This window comes from Geotrypetes seraphini, chromosome 11, assembly GCF_902459505.1.
Source record: "Geotrypetes seraphini chromosome 11, aGeoSer1.1, whole genome shotgun sequence".
In the NCBI taxonomy this organism is placed as follows: Eukaryota; Metazoa; Chordata; class Amphibia; order Gymnophiona; family Dermophiidae; genus Geotrypetes; species Geotrypetes seraphini.
This window is the reverse complement of record NC_047094.1, coordinates 53,968,666-53,981,208: the sequence shown is the minus strand read 5'-3', so window position 1 is coordinate 53,981,208 and position 12,543 is coordinate 53,968,666. Positions and strand designations below refer to the sequence as shown.

At 42.5% G+C, this 12,543-nt stretch overlaps 1 protein-coding gene across 8 annotated transcripts in view; it reads left to right on the top strand.

The window, feature by feature from the left end:
• Positions 1 to 12,543, top strand: part of LOC117369236 (ankyrin repeat and fibronectin type-III domain-containing protein 1-like) — a 1,092,487-nt gene that overhangs the window by 41,736 nt on the left and 1,038,208 nt on the right. For 2 of the 8 annotated variants that reach the window (XM_033963491.1, XM_033963486.1), the window contains exon 3: positions 7,993 to 8,160. The exons of 5 other annotated variants lie outside the window; for them this stretch is intronic. The gene's annotated coding sequence lies outside the window, so the exon portion shown is untranslated. Of the gene's footprint in view, positions 1 to 7,992; positions 8,161 to 10,607; positions 10,746 to 12,543 lie in introns of those variants that run through there. One more of the 8 variants, XM_033963492.1, reaches the window with a different exon arrangement.

Genomic DNA, 12,543 nt, shown 5'->3' with positions numbered 1-12,543 from the left:
TCCATAGCTCTGACTCTTAACACAGTGAAGGAAGGAGTAGCCTAGAAGTTAGAGCTACAGCCTCAGCCTGAAGTTGTGGGTTCAAATCCCACACTGTTCCTTGTGACCTTGGAGGAAGGTTAATGAATCGAGCCGTAGTCAATCCTCCATTGCCCCAGGTACGTTAGATAGATTGTGAGCCATTCGGCACACAGAGGCAAAATGCTTGAGTAGGCAGTATATAAAATATCTAATTAATTAACTAAATAAATGTGCAGCCCTATTTAAAAATGATTAGACTGAAAAACTTAAGAGATAAGACAGACAGAGATGTAATTTTAGAGTGCTATGCTCTCTGTAGGAAATTAGGTTAAAACACTAATGAAATACTGTATGACTTTGAATACTATTAGTTACCAGATTTGGAAAGAGGAAGTAAAAGTATATTTTTTGTTAATGTAAAGCAATATGTTGTGACAAGTAATTAGTTATATATTAAATTACAGCACCTGGAAAGAAAACAATTCAATTCAGCAATACTGGACAGCAAGTAATTACGAGTAAGCTTCTGATTTATAGCAGCAGAAGCGGGGCAAAAAAAAAGCTATGAAACTCTGGCTGGGAGCATCTGAGTTCTGTTCTTCTGAGATTAGATGCAATGGGTGGGGATTGATTTTTTTGTTTGTTTCCAACACTATGCCATGTCACCAAACTATGATCTTATACATTAATGTGTATCAGATTTCACCTCTTTTGTTTCATTTCTGTTGCTTTGTTCTTTGTCTCTTTCCTTCAACAGTAGATATTTTAATGTTGTCACTTCCTTATTTCTGTGTCTCTATCACCTGTTTTTCTTCTTTGTTAGAGTTGCTTTAAGGAGATTAGGAGTCCTGAGTGGATCCTCAGCCTTGCTCTAATCAGAATTTCTTTTTATGCCCCTAGTGCCCCAACCAGTCAGTCATCCTCCCAATGTCATCATAACAAAATTGTAGCAAAAAAACAACTCGGAAATGTGAAAAGCCAATAATATTGAAATAAACACTTTCACCAATGCAGTAGAATGGAATGTCACAAAAATCAGTGCTGCTACAGTTTCAATAGAGGGAGTGTCAAATGACTGGAGGAAAAAGCCTCATATTGGAACCCTTCCACCACCACAATGGTGGTCCAAGGTGGTCAGGCGAACACCTCACTGGCAAAAAACCTCCAGACTAACTCCCAGTAATAGTAAACTTGAAGCAGGGCTGTTGTGCAAAGGATAGAGGAAAAATCCACTTATCTATTGTTGATCGGACCGATCAACAATAGATAAGTGGATTTTTCCTCTATCCTTTGCACAACAGCCCTGCTTCAAGTTTACTATTACTGGGAGTTAGTCTGGAGGTTTTTTGCCAGTGAGGTGTTCGCCTGACCACCTTGGACCACCATTGTGGTGGTGGAAGGGTTCCAATATGAGGCTTTTTCCTCCAGTCATTTGACACTCCCTCTATTGAAACTGTAGCAGCACTGATTTTTGTGACATTCCATTCTACTGCATTGGTGAAAGTGTTTATTTCAATCATAACAAAATTGGACATCATATTTTAAATATTTAAACTTTGCTTCACATTTATATCAGTTGCAATTTAAATTATGAGTCTATTTGGAGCAGGGAAATAACTTTGATTCCTGAATGTAACATCTATATACAGGAGCATTAATATCTCCTTTTTCTACTGGCCATATCTCTCCCTATGCACCCTGGCATCCTTTTAGCTTTCACTGTCACCTTTTCAACCTGTTTGGCCACCTTAAGATCATCACATACAATCACACACAAGCCCCACTCCTCTTTCATGCACAAAAGTTTTTCACCCCCTAAACTTGGGTGTTTGCAGCCCAAATGCATGACCTTGAATTTCTTAGCATTAAATCTTAGCTGCCAAATTTCAGACCATTTTTCAAGCTTTGCTAGGTCCTTCCTCATGTTACTCACACCATCAGGGATGTCTGCTCTAATAATTTGCCAATGTAGAACCTTTTATAAATTACTGAAGTGGGAGCAACCATTTTACAATTGGCAACATCTAAAACATCAGAAGAAATAACTGGGCAACATGCATGTCTAAATGTCAATATTTATTCATGTATTTTATTTATTTATTTATTTAAAATGATTTATAACCTGTCCATCTACAAATCTAAGCGGGAAACAAGATCACTTACATAATCATGATAAAAATTAAAACAAGTACAAAACAAACAGATACAAAGGTAGGTGTAAAAAAGCAGTGGGGAGGGGCTACGCTAGTATTCTGTGATGGCAAATTTGCATACTAAATCTGTTACAGAATACTAGTATGAGTCCACATTTATGCACCCAACTTTAGGCATGAACACTTATGTTATGTTTGTGTCTGGCATAAGATAAGTGCAACTATTCTGCCTAGTGGCCAAAGAATAGTGTACAATGCCTGGAGTGATATGTTACAGTCAAAAAGAGCAATGAAAGAATTGCACTTTAAAGGAGAGTAATGCTAATGGTTAGAGTAGCTAGCTGAAAACCAGGGAGGCCAGAGTTCAGATCACAATGTTTCTTCTTGTGATCTTCAGCAAGCCACTAACCCCCTGTGCCTCAGGTTCCTGAATATAGTTCACCTTGGGCTAGATTCATTAAGGACACCGATTGTGTCTCAACCACTTTGCAACTCCGACCCGATTCACTAACCTTACTCCCGATCCGATCCGCGCCTGATCCGATCCGTGCATGCAAATGAGGGGGAGTGGCAAGCAAAGTAGGAAGGACGCGATTCACAAAACAATTTCAGGAACACTTACTGGGCTGCCCAATCAAAAAACAAGTGACTGCTGAGGACGAGTCGCCTGTGCAAAAAACCCCGCTCTCTGCCCCGATTCTCCTGATCTCAGCTGCCCTGCTCTCTGCCTCGACTCTCCTGCTCGCCTTTTTACTCACTTGCATGTGCAGATTGGATCGGGTGCGGATGTGGTCTGGAGGAAGGTTAGTGAATCAAGCCGTAGTAGGAAAGTGAGCGCAAACTAAGCGGTACTTGATCAGTTTGCTTAGTGAATCTAGCCTTTAATCATTTGTAATTTTGGTTGCTGTGATGAGGCTCAGGGGATAACTTCTTTCGTTCTGGTTGTAATACCCAAATAGAATGCTAGGTATAATCAAGAAGGGTATTACAACCAGAACGAAAGAAGTTATCCTGCCGTTGTATCGGGCAGTGGTGCGTCCACATCTGGAGTACTGCGTCCAATATTGGTCGCTGTATCTTAAGAAGGATATGGCATTACTCGAGAAGGTTCAGAGGAGAGCGACACGTCTGATAAAAGGTATGGAAAACCTTTCATATGCTGAGAGATTGGAGAAACTGGGTCTCTTTTCCCTGGAGAAGAGGAGACTTAGAGGGGATATGATAGAGACTTACAAGATCATGAAGGGCATAGAGAGAGTAGAGAGGGACAGATTCTTCAAACTTTTGAAAAATAAAAGAACAAGAGGGCATTCGGAAAAGTTGAAAGGGGACAGATTCAAAACGAATGCAAGGAAGTTCTTCTTTATCCAACGTGTGGTGGACACCTGGAATGCGCTTCCAGATGGCGTAATAGGGCAGAGTACGGTACTTGGGTTCAAGAAAGGATTGGATAATTTCCTGCTAGAAAAGGGGATAGAGGGGTACAGATAGAGGATTACTGTACAGGTCCTGGACCTGTTGGGCTGCTGCGTGAGTGGACTGCTGGGCGCGATGGACCTCAGGTCTGACCCAGCGGAGACATTGCTTATGTTCTTATGTTCTCAGGGACTTTGAGATTCAAATAAAGGTCCTTGTAATTATAGATTTGCTGAGATGTACTTGGATCATTAGGAACATAAGAATATGAGAATTCCCATACTGGGACAGACCAAAGGTCCATCAAGTCCAGCATTCTGTTTCAGACAGTAACCAACCCAGATCCCAAGAATCTAGCTAGATCCATGTAGTGTAAAAGATTTTATGCTGCTTATCCTAAGAATAAGCAGTGGATTTCTCCAAGCCATCTCAATAATTGCCTATGGACTTCTCTTTTAGGAAATTATACAAACTTCTTAAAACCCTGCTAAACTAACTGATTTCACCACATTCTCCGGCAATGAATTCCAGAGTTCGATTACACATTTTGTGAAGAAATATTTTCTCCAGTCTGTTTTAAATCTACTACTTAGTAGCTTCATTGCATGTCCCCTAGTCCTAGTGTTTTTGGAAAGAGTAAACAAGCAATTCACATCTATCCTTTCTACTCCACTCAGTATTTTATAGACCTCTATCATATCACCCCTGAGCTGTCTCTTCTCCAAGCTGAAGTGGCCTAGCCACTTTAGCCTTTCCTAATAGGGAAGTCATCCCATCACTTTTATCATTTTTGTCACCCTTCTCTGTACCTTTTCTTATTCTGATATATCTTTTTTGAGATACGACCAGAATTGCACACAGTATTTGAGATGCGGCCATACCATAGAGCGGTACAATGGCATTAAACATTTTCATCTTTGTTTTCCATTCCTTTCCTGATAATTTCTAACATTCTGTTTGCTTTCTTAGCTGCCACCGTACATTGAGCCGAGGGTTTCAACATATATTTTTAAGTTAGAACTACATTCAGGCCAGTAATTGTTCCTGAATCACCATTAGATAGAAAAAATCCAGGTCACTCTGCTGGAAATAGTCATGTAGCTCAGTCTCTCCTTAGTCCTTAGTTCCCCATTCTCTGAGGCACCCCATAACATAACATAACTTTATTCTTCTATACCGCCATAATCAAACAATTTCTAGCCGGTTTACACAAAAGAAGGCTGGAAATCAGTGAAATACAATACAAATAATTAAAATACAACAAGTTTCTTAAATATGTTCAATGTAAAATTTTGTTAACAATAATATCTACATTTAGGAAATGAATTTATCAAACTACAGACCAGTGAGTTTGACCTCGGTTCCGGGGAAACTGACGGAAGCACTGATTAAAGAACACATCGATGAACATCTGGAAAGAAACGAACTTTTGAAAACAACCCAACATGGTTTCTGCAGGGGGAGATCGTGCCTAACGAACTTATTGCACTTCTTCGAAGGAATTAACAAACGGATGGACAGAGGAGACCCCATAGACATCATATACCTTGATTTCCAAAAAGCCTTTGACAAGGTGCCTCACGAACGTCTACTCCGGAAACTGAAGAACCATGGAGTGGACGGAGACGTACATAGATGGATCAGAAACTGGTTGGCGGGTAGGAAACAGAGGGTAGGGGTGAAGGGCCACTACTCGGACTGGATGGGGGTCACGAGTGGTGTTCCGCAGGGCTCAGTGCTAGGGCCGCTGCTATTTAATATATTCATAAATGATCTAGAAACAGGCACGAAGTGTGAGATAATAAAATTTGCGGACGATACAAAACTATTTAGTGGAGCTGGGACTAAAGAGGAATGCGAAGAATTGCAAAGGGACTTGAACAAATTGGGGGAATGGGCGGCGAGATGGCAGATGAAGTTCAACGTTGAGAAATGTAAAGTATTGCATGTTGGAAACAGAAACCCGAGGTACAACTATACGATGGGAGGGATATTATTGAATGAGAGCAACCAAGAAAGGGACTTGGGGGTAATGGTGGACATGACAATGAAGCCGACGGCACAGTGCGCAACAGCCGCTAAGAAAGCAAATAGAATGCTAGGCATAATCAAGAAGGGTATTACAACAAGGACAAAAGAAGTTATCCTGCCATTGTATCGGGCGATGGTGCGCCCGCATCTGGAATACTGCGTCCAATATTGGTCTCCGTACCTTAGGAAGGATATGGCGTTACTCGAGAGGGTTCAGAGGAGAGCGACACGCTTGATAAAAGGGATGGAAAACCTCTCATACGCTGAGAGATTGGAGAAACTGGGTCTCTTTTCCCTGGAGAAGAGGAGACTTAGAGGGGATATGATAGATACTTATAAAATCATGAAGGGCATAGAGAGAGTAGAGAAGGACAGATTCTTCAAACTTTCGAAAAATAAAAGAACAAGAGGACACTTGGAAAAGTTGAAAGGGGACAGATTTAAAACGAATGCTAGGAAGTTCTTCTTTACCCAACGAGTGGTGGACACCTGGAATGCGCTTCCAGAGGGAGTAATAGGGCAGAGTACAGTACAGGGGTTTAAGAAAGGATTGGACAATTTCCTGCTGGAAAAGGGGATAGAGGGGTATAAATAGAGGATTACTGCACAGGTCCTGGACCTGTTGGGCCGCCGCGTGAGCGGACTGCTGGGCATGATGGACCTCAGGTCTGACCCAGCAGAGGCATTGCTTATGTTCTTAACGCTGACTTAATTACTTTTCAAAATGTACCATAAGACAGCATAACTCTACCAATGCAATTAACCCCCAACAGGACTGCTGCTTACTTGCTTGAAATGCAAGAGTCCTATCCAAAAAAGTCTTGTATCTGCAGCCAGTAATTTTTGGATAAGTAAGTAGATTGGAATTCCTAGTTATCCTTGGGCTGTATAACACAAAATGAGATAAAAGGTAAGTTGGGGCAAATCCCCAAACCAGCTTAAAACAGATGCAAGAGAATTTGAATAGTACTCGTGCCTTGTGGGAGCCAGTATAACAGTCGGAAGAACTAATATGGTCATTTTTCTTCAACCCAAATATCAGTCAGACAGCCGTATTCTGTACTATTTTCAATTTTCTCAGGGTTTTCTTTGGAGCTCCCAAATAAACAATAATGCAGTAATCCAGTATGGATAAGACTAGTGCCTGCACTAAGGCCCTGATTCTCCAAAGTGCATCCCGATTTTAGGCAGCTGTAGGCATCCTACAGCTGTCTAATCAGCCAATCGGGATGCACGTTTTTTTTAAAAAAATGCTCCCCAGGCAGGCCGCCTATATTGAAGGTGCCTCCAGGAGCCTAGGGATGCCCGCAAGACGCCTAAGCTCGCCTAAGGGCCTTAGGCAAACCTAGGCGGCCCTACGCGTCTCCCTAGTAGAGGAAGAGACGCTTAAAATGTAGGCCAGCAAAATGCTGGTTTACATTGTAAGTAGACGCGGCCGCTATACTTATGGCAGCAAGGGATCTCCCTGCTGCAATAAGTATAGCGGCCGTGGTCGCGGCCACCTGTCCCATCACCGACAGGAGGATGCCCAATCAGCCAGCCCAGTCGGTGTTCTTGAATTTGTTTAGTGAATTGCTGCCTGCCTACTTTTGCATGCCATTTCATGCATGGATTGGATCGGGTTAGTAAATTGTGTCGGGGTCACAAAGTGGTCGGGACACAATCGGTAAGCTTAGTGAATCTAGGCCTTGATATCTGACCAATTTTCCTACAAAAAAAATTCATCCATTAGACTGGCTGAACAACTCACTAGAAAAATAATATTCCCTGAGCACCTAGGAAAAATCATTCTAATACCATTCTAAAAGATCAAAAAAGGAGAAATGAACAATGTCAAGAATTATAGACCAGTAGCTTCAATCCCACTTCATATCAAGCTGTTAGAAAGTGTGGTAACAAATTAAATCACAAAGTACCTAGAACACCATAAACTACTACACACTACACAATCAGATTTCAAAAAAACACTCAGTGGCATAGTGAGTGTGAGAGGTGCCCGGGGTTGGGGTGCCCCTCCCTTGCCCCTCTCTCACTTCCACACACACACTTTCCCCATCCCTTCTTGCCATATGTTGGCTCTTCCTCTGATGTCATTTTCTAGGCGTGGGTCATCCTTACCCATATATAGGACGAATCTAAAGACCTTTCTATTTAAAGACCTTTGCTCCCTAAGAATTCTCCTTCCTTAGGTAGTGTAGTACTTTACCTTTACCCCCTCCCAATGTGTAAGGCCTTCATATTCATTTTTTTTTTTTAATATTGTATTTTTTCCCTTCTCCCCTTTTTGTGTCTCTAGTCAAAATGCTCTTATGCTTATATGTCCTAGTCTGTTGTTTTTATTTTTAATCCCTCTATTTTAACTTGAAACAAGGTCAGCGGGCAAGCAAGCTTCCAGAGGAATGGACCCCGAATCCAGGAAGGGTGGCACACAGTGGGCTGGCTCCACAGATCCACTGAAGTTTCTCAGTGAAGCAGTAGTCCGGCTCCATGGGGCTGAGTCCTTTTCTCCGATAGAGGACCACCACAAAGGGGTCTCGAGGTACTCAAGACAGCCAAAAAGACAAATTTTAAGTGAAAAAAATAAGAAAAAGATGCAGAACAAATTTAAAAGACTTCTGCATGGATTGCTTGCAGAAATTGAAAATTACAGAGGCTCTATCTTGTAATCCCACTGGGTATACCCAGACCAAGTCTTTTGTAATCCGCCTAGAACCAAAAGGTATTGGCAGAATAGAAGACACTAATGCACATGTGTCAAACACAAGGCCCGTGGGCTGAATCCGGCCCACCTGGCTGTTTTATGTGGCCCACGGCAGGGTTTCCGGAACTTCCCCTTCTCATGGCCTAGCATGTCTTCCCTCCCACGCTGGTCCCACGCTGAAAAATCTGCCGGCCTCGGCAGTGATTCAGCAACATTGTCCGCGGCTCCCCTTCCTGTTTTCCGTCTGCCGTGGTCTGTCTTCAATGACACAACTTCCTGTTTCCCCCAGGATGGTCCTTTTATTAAGGCGCACTAACCCATTTAGCGCATGCTAAGTGCTAAGATGTCCATAGGAATATAATGGATGCCTTAGCATTTAGCATGCACTAATCTTTAGCACGCGCTAAATCGGTTGACACACTTTAATAAAAGGGCCCCTAAGTTATCTTAATAAAAAATTTGGCCCCGACAGACTGTGTTTAAGATTTCGGCCCCTTATGTGATTTAAGTTCGACACCCCTACGCTAATGTAATGATGTGATATCCCTGTACCTGAACTACACTGGTTCCCCTTTGAACTAAAGAACATAAGAATTGTCATACGGGGACAGAGCAAAAGTCCATCAACATCCTGTTTGCAATGGTGGCCAACCCAGGTCCCAAGTACCTAGCTAGATCTCAAGTAGTAAAACAAGTAAGGTGTATTTTTAAACTACAGTTTGCACACTGACCTTTTTAATCTTTCATAGTGAATCACCAGACTACTTGTTGATTTTAATCAAAATACCACCCAAAGACAAATATAACCTGATTAGCAACCATATGAGAATAAGATTCCCAAATCCTAGAGGAATCAAATAGAAAACTATTCACTCTACAACCTTCCCATACCTAGGGTAACCAGATTTTACTATTTTAAAATCCAGACCCATGACCCCACCCCCAGGCCTGTTTAGTTCCACCCAGCCCCGCCCCATTCCACTCCATTCTGCTCCAGTCCCGCCCTTCAACTTGTTTTCATGCTCGGAGCCGTGTCGGGTGGGCATCTGCACGTGCACAGGTCTGTAATTCTAGATCATACCCTTACTATGAAAAATCAGGTTGACTCGTTGGTCCGAAAGGGTTTCTATACTTTATGGAAACTAAGAACTATTAGAGATATTTTGATATTAACTCCTTTTGATTGTTGGTTCAATCACTTGGCCTTAGTCAGTTGGACTATTGTAACATTGTTCATCTTGCTGGTACCCAGAAAAATCTTCATAGACTACGCATAATTCAGAATGCAGTAGTCAAATTGATTTTTAATTTAAGAAGTATGACCCATGTCACTGCTTTCTATCGCCAATTGCACTGGATAGTGTTAGGGCACTAACAGGTTCAATTCCTGAATATCTTATGGAATCTTTTACTATTACAAATTCTAAACATTCTAGAAAATCTCATTCATTATTCTCATTCCCTTGGGTGCTGAAAAGTTCTCAGCCCAACCAAGAAGAGAATGAATGATGTGGATATGGTCAAATCAATGATCCAAAACAATATCAAAAACAGAATTTTGTTTCTGCAAATTGACACTTAAATAAGATTAACACTCTTTTCAGCTACAGTGGCACAAACCAAGTTATCTGTGTCATGAAATTTAATGAAGTCATGCAATCCCTAGATATGACTAGGCTCTTCTAAATTGTAAATCCTTTTGGGGCATGCTAATGTAATGTAGTAAACCCGAAGCACTTGTCTTTCAGTGGCATGAGATAAGTAAACCAAACCCTTCACCAGCCACTGAGGGACTGGCCCCTTGGTATGGCGGTATATAAAAATAAAGTTGTTATTATTATTATTATTAATATAAAGAGAAGAGAAGCGGAAACCCAACTTATTAAGGCATTTTTCTCTAGAACGAGCTGATCAATCAAGCCGAAGGACATTGTTTCTGGCAAATTCTCTCTCTTATCTACTTCCTGGGATAAGGTACAGCGCGTTCAGGCCGTTACGACTCTCGCGCTTACGAGTCTCGCGCTCCTCTAAGTGGCTCGCGGGCGCCTCTGAGCGGGGCTGGAAGAGGAGGGGGGGGGGGAGGAAGGGCCAGCGGCTTTTCTTTCAGTCACTTTTACTGTGCTCAGAGCTGCGGCAGCGCCCGCCCATGGCTAGCGTGCACTGCATCGCTGTACTAAACAATCCCACCAGAAACGAACAGTTCTCTGCACATTGATCTCTTGGGAAAGGAAGTGGGTGTTTAAGAAAAGAGGAGGAGGGGGGGGGGGGAGCCGCGTGAATTTCGGCGCTTGATTTATCCCCTCGGACTGGCTCCCGCTCCCTTTCGCGGTGCTGACGGAAAGCTGGGAAGTCATTCAAACGAGGAACGAACTCCCGAAAGCGGCGGAGGGCTGTGGTACCGAGTCCGGCAGAGAGCATGCACAGTAAGCGAGGCTTGCCTTCTTCCCCTCTGGCATTCTCTTTTCCTGCTGGAGCGCGGGGCTTCCTTTTTTTTTTTTTTATTGGGATGTCATTTGTTTGTAGATGAGAGAAGAAAAGTTTAAAGGCGGAGGAGGAAGGGCAGTCTCTGGGCTTCTCAACGTGTTAAAGGAAACGAGGGTGGGAAGGAAGCTGGGTCACTCTGAGCAGCTGTAGGGCTATCTCTTGGTTCTCATACCCGGGTCTCTCGCTCTTCCTCCGTCGGCACGTTTGCTCCTTCTTTTCCAGCCTCGCGTTCTTGTTACAGCTTAAGTGCAAATCGAGCTGGAGCTGCAGCCAGTTATCTGGGGCACTGATAACGGTGAAGTTGAAGATTTAAGCATCCTTTAAGTTTGGTAAAAACAAATTCCGCTTCTATTCCTCGTGGAGTTCTGCCTACTGTTGAGTTTCCAGTTCCATCAGAATTTGTTTCTTATGGGCCCTAGTTTCTCTAAAGCTTAATTTGCAGTTACCTGCGAGTTGCTTTTATTTATTTTTATACCCCCCCTCTCAATTCAACCCGAGGGGAGGGGGGGAATTCCTTTACCGGGTCTGTAAGTTGAAGCTGCCTCCAGAATTCGGCTAAGCGAAATCCTAAGAGCCAAACCCATTACGAGCCTGTGGGGATAAATGTTTAGTACATACAGGACCGGCTCAACCACTAGACAGAATAGGAGGTGGCCTAGGGCAGAGGCTTTGGGTGGTGGTGGTGGTGGTGGTGGTAGTGTGTGTGTGGTGGGGGGAAATAGATTAAAGCAGTGGTTCCCAACCCTCTCCTAGGGGACCACTAGGCCAATTGGGTTTTCAGGATAGCCCTAATGAATATGCATGAGAGAGATCTGCATATAATGGAGGTGCCAGGCATGCAAATCTGCTCCATGCATATTCATTAAGGCTATCCTGAAAACCCGACTGGCCTGGTGGTCCTCCAAGACAGGGTTGGGAACCACTGGATTAAAGAGCAGCTCCAGCCAAAGCAAAATAATAGCTCTAACACAAGGGTCTCAAAGTCCCTCCTTGAGGGCCGCAATCCAGTCAGGTTTTCAGGATTTCCCCAATTAATATGCATGAGATCTATGTGCATGCATTGCTTTCAATGCATATCCATTGGGGAAATCCTGAAAACCCGATTGGATTGCGGAGTCACAGAACCTGAACACAACCATTAGCCTGTAGGTATAGGCACAGGGAGAATGTAGGTTATATAATATAATGAATTATATAATAGGATCTGGGCACTCTAATTCTGTTATAGAATACTAGTGAAAGTTGACATTTACACACCAGCATTTATGTATTTATTTAATTCGTTTTCTGTCCCGTTGTCTCCAAAGTGCTCAGGGCTGCTTACAGGTTAAGCATACATATTATATAGTTGATGGACTACAATTTGACATAATTACAGAAAACGTTTACTATACAAGGTTGTATCCTAACTAGATACAAACTAGGGATCTAGTACAAACAATTAGATTTTCCAGGTTACAATTTGCATAGTTATCCTTGGCAGTGCATGTTTTTTTCAATACAAGTTTTTAACCCAATGTGACACATATTAGGCACACCCACTCATTCCTATCAATAGCATAAAGGTGCACACCTAGATGTAGCACTGTAGCATACAAATACAAGTATTCTTTTAATCTATATGTAGAAATATTTGACACATTTATGCACCTCCCCTATTCACACTCCCATGCTTTTACACACTCTTTTCCACATTCTATAAACCTGTGCACATAATTTTGTGACTAGTAGGCAAAA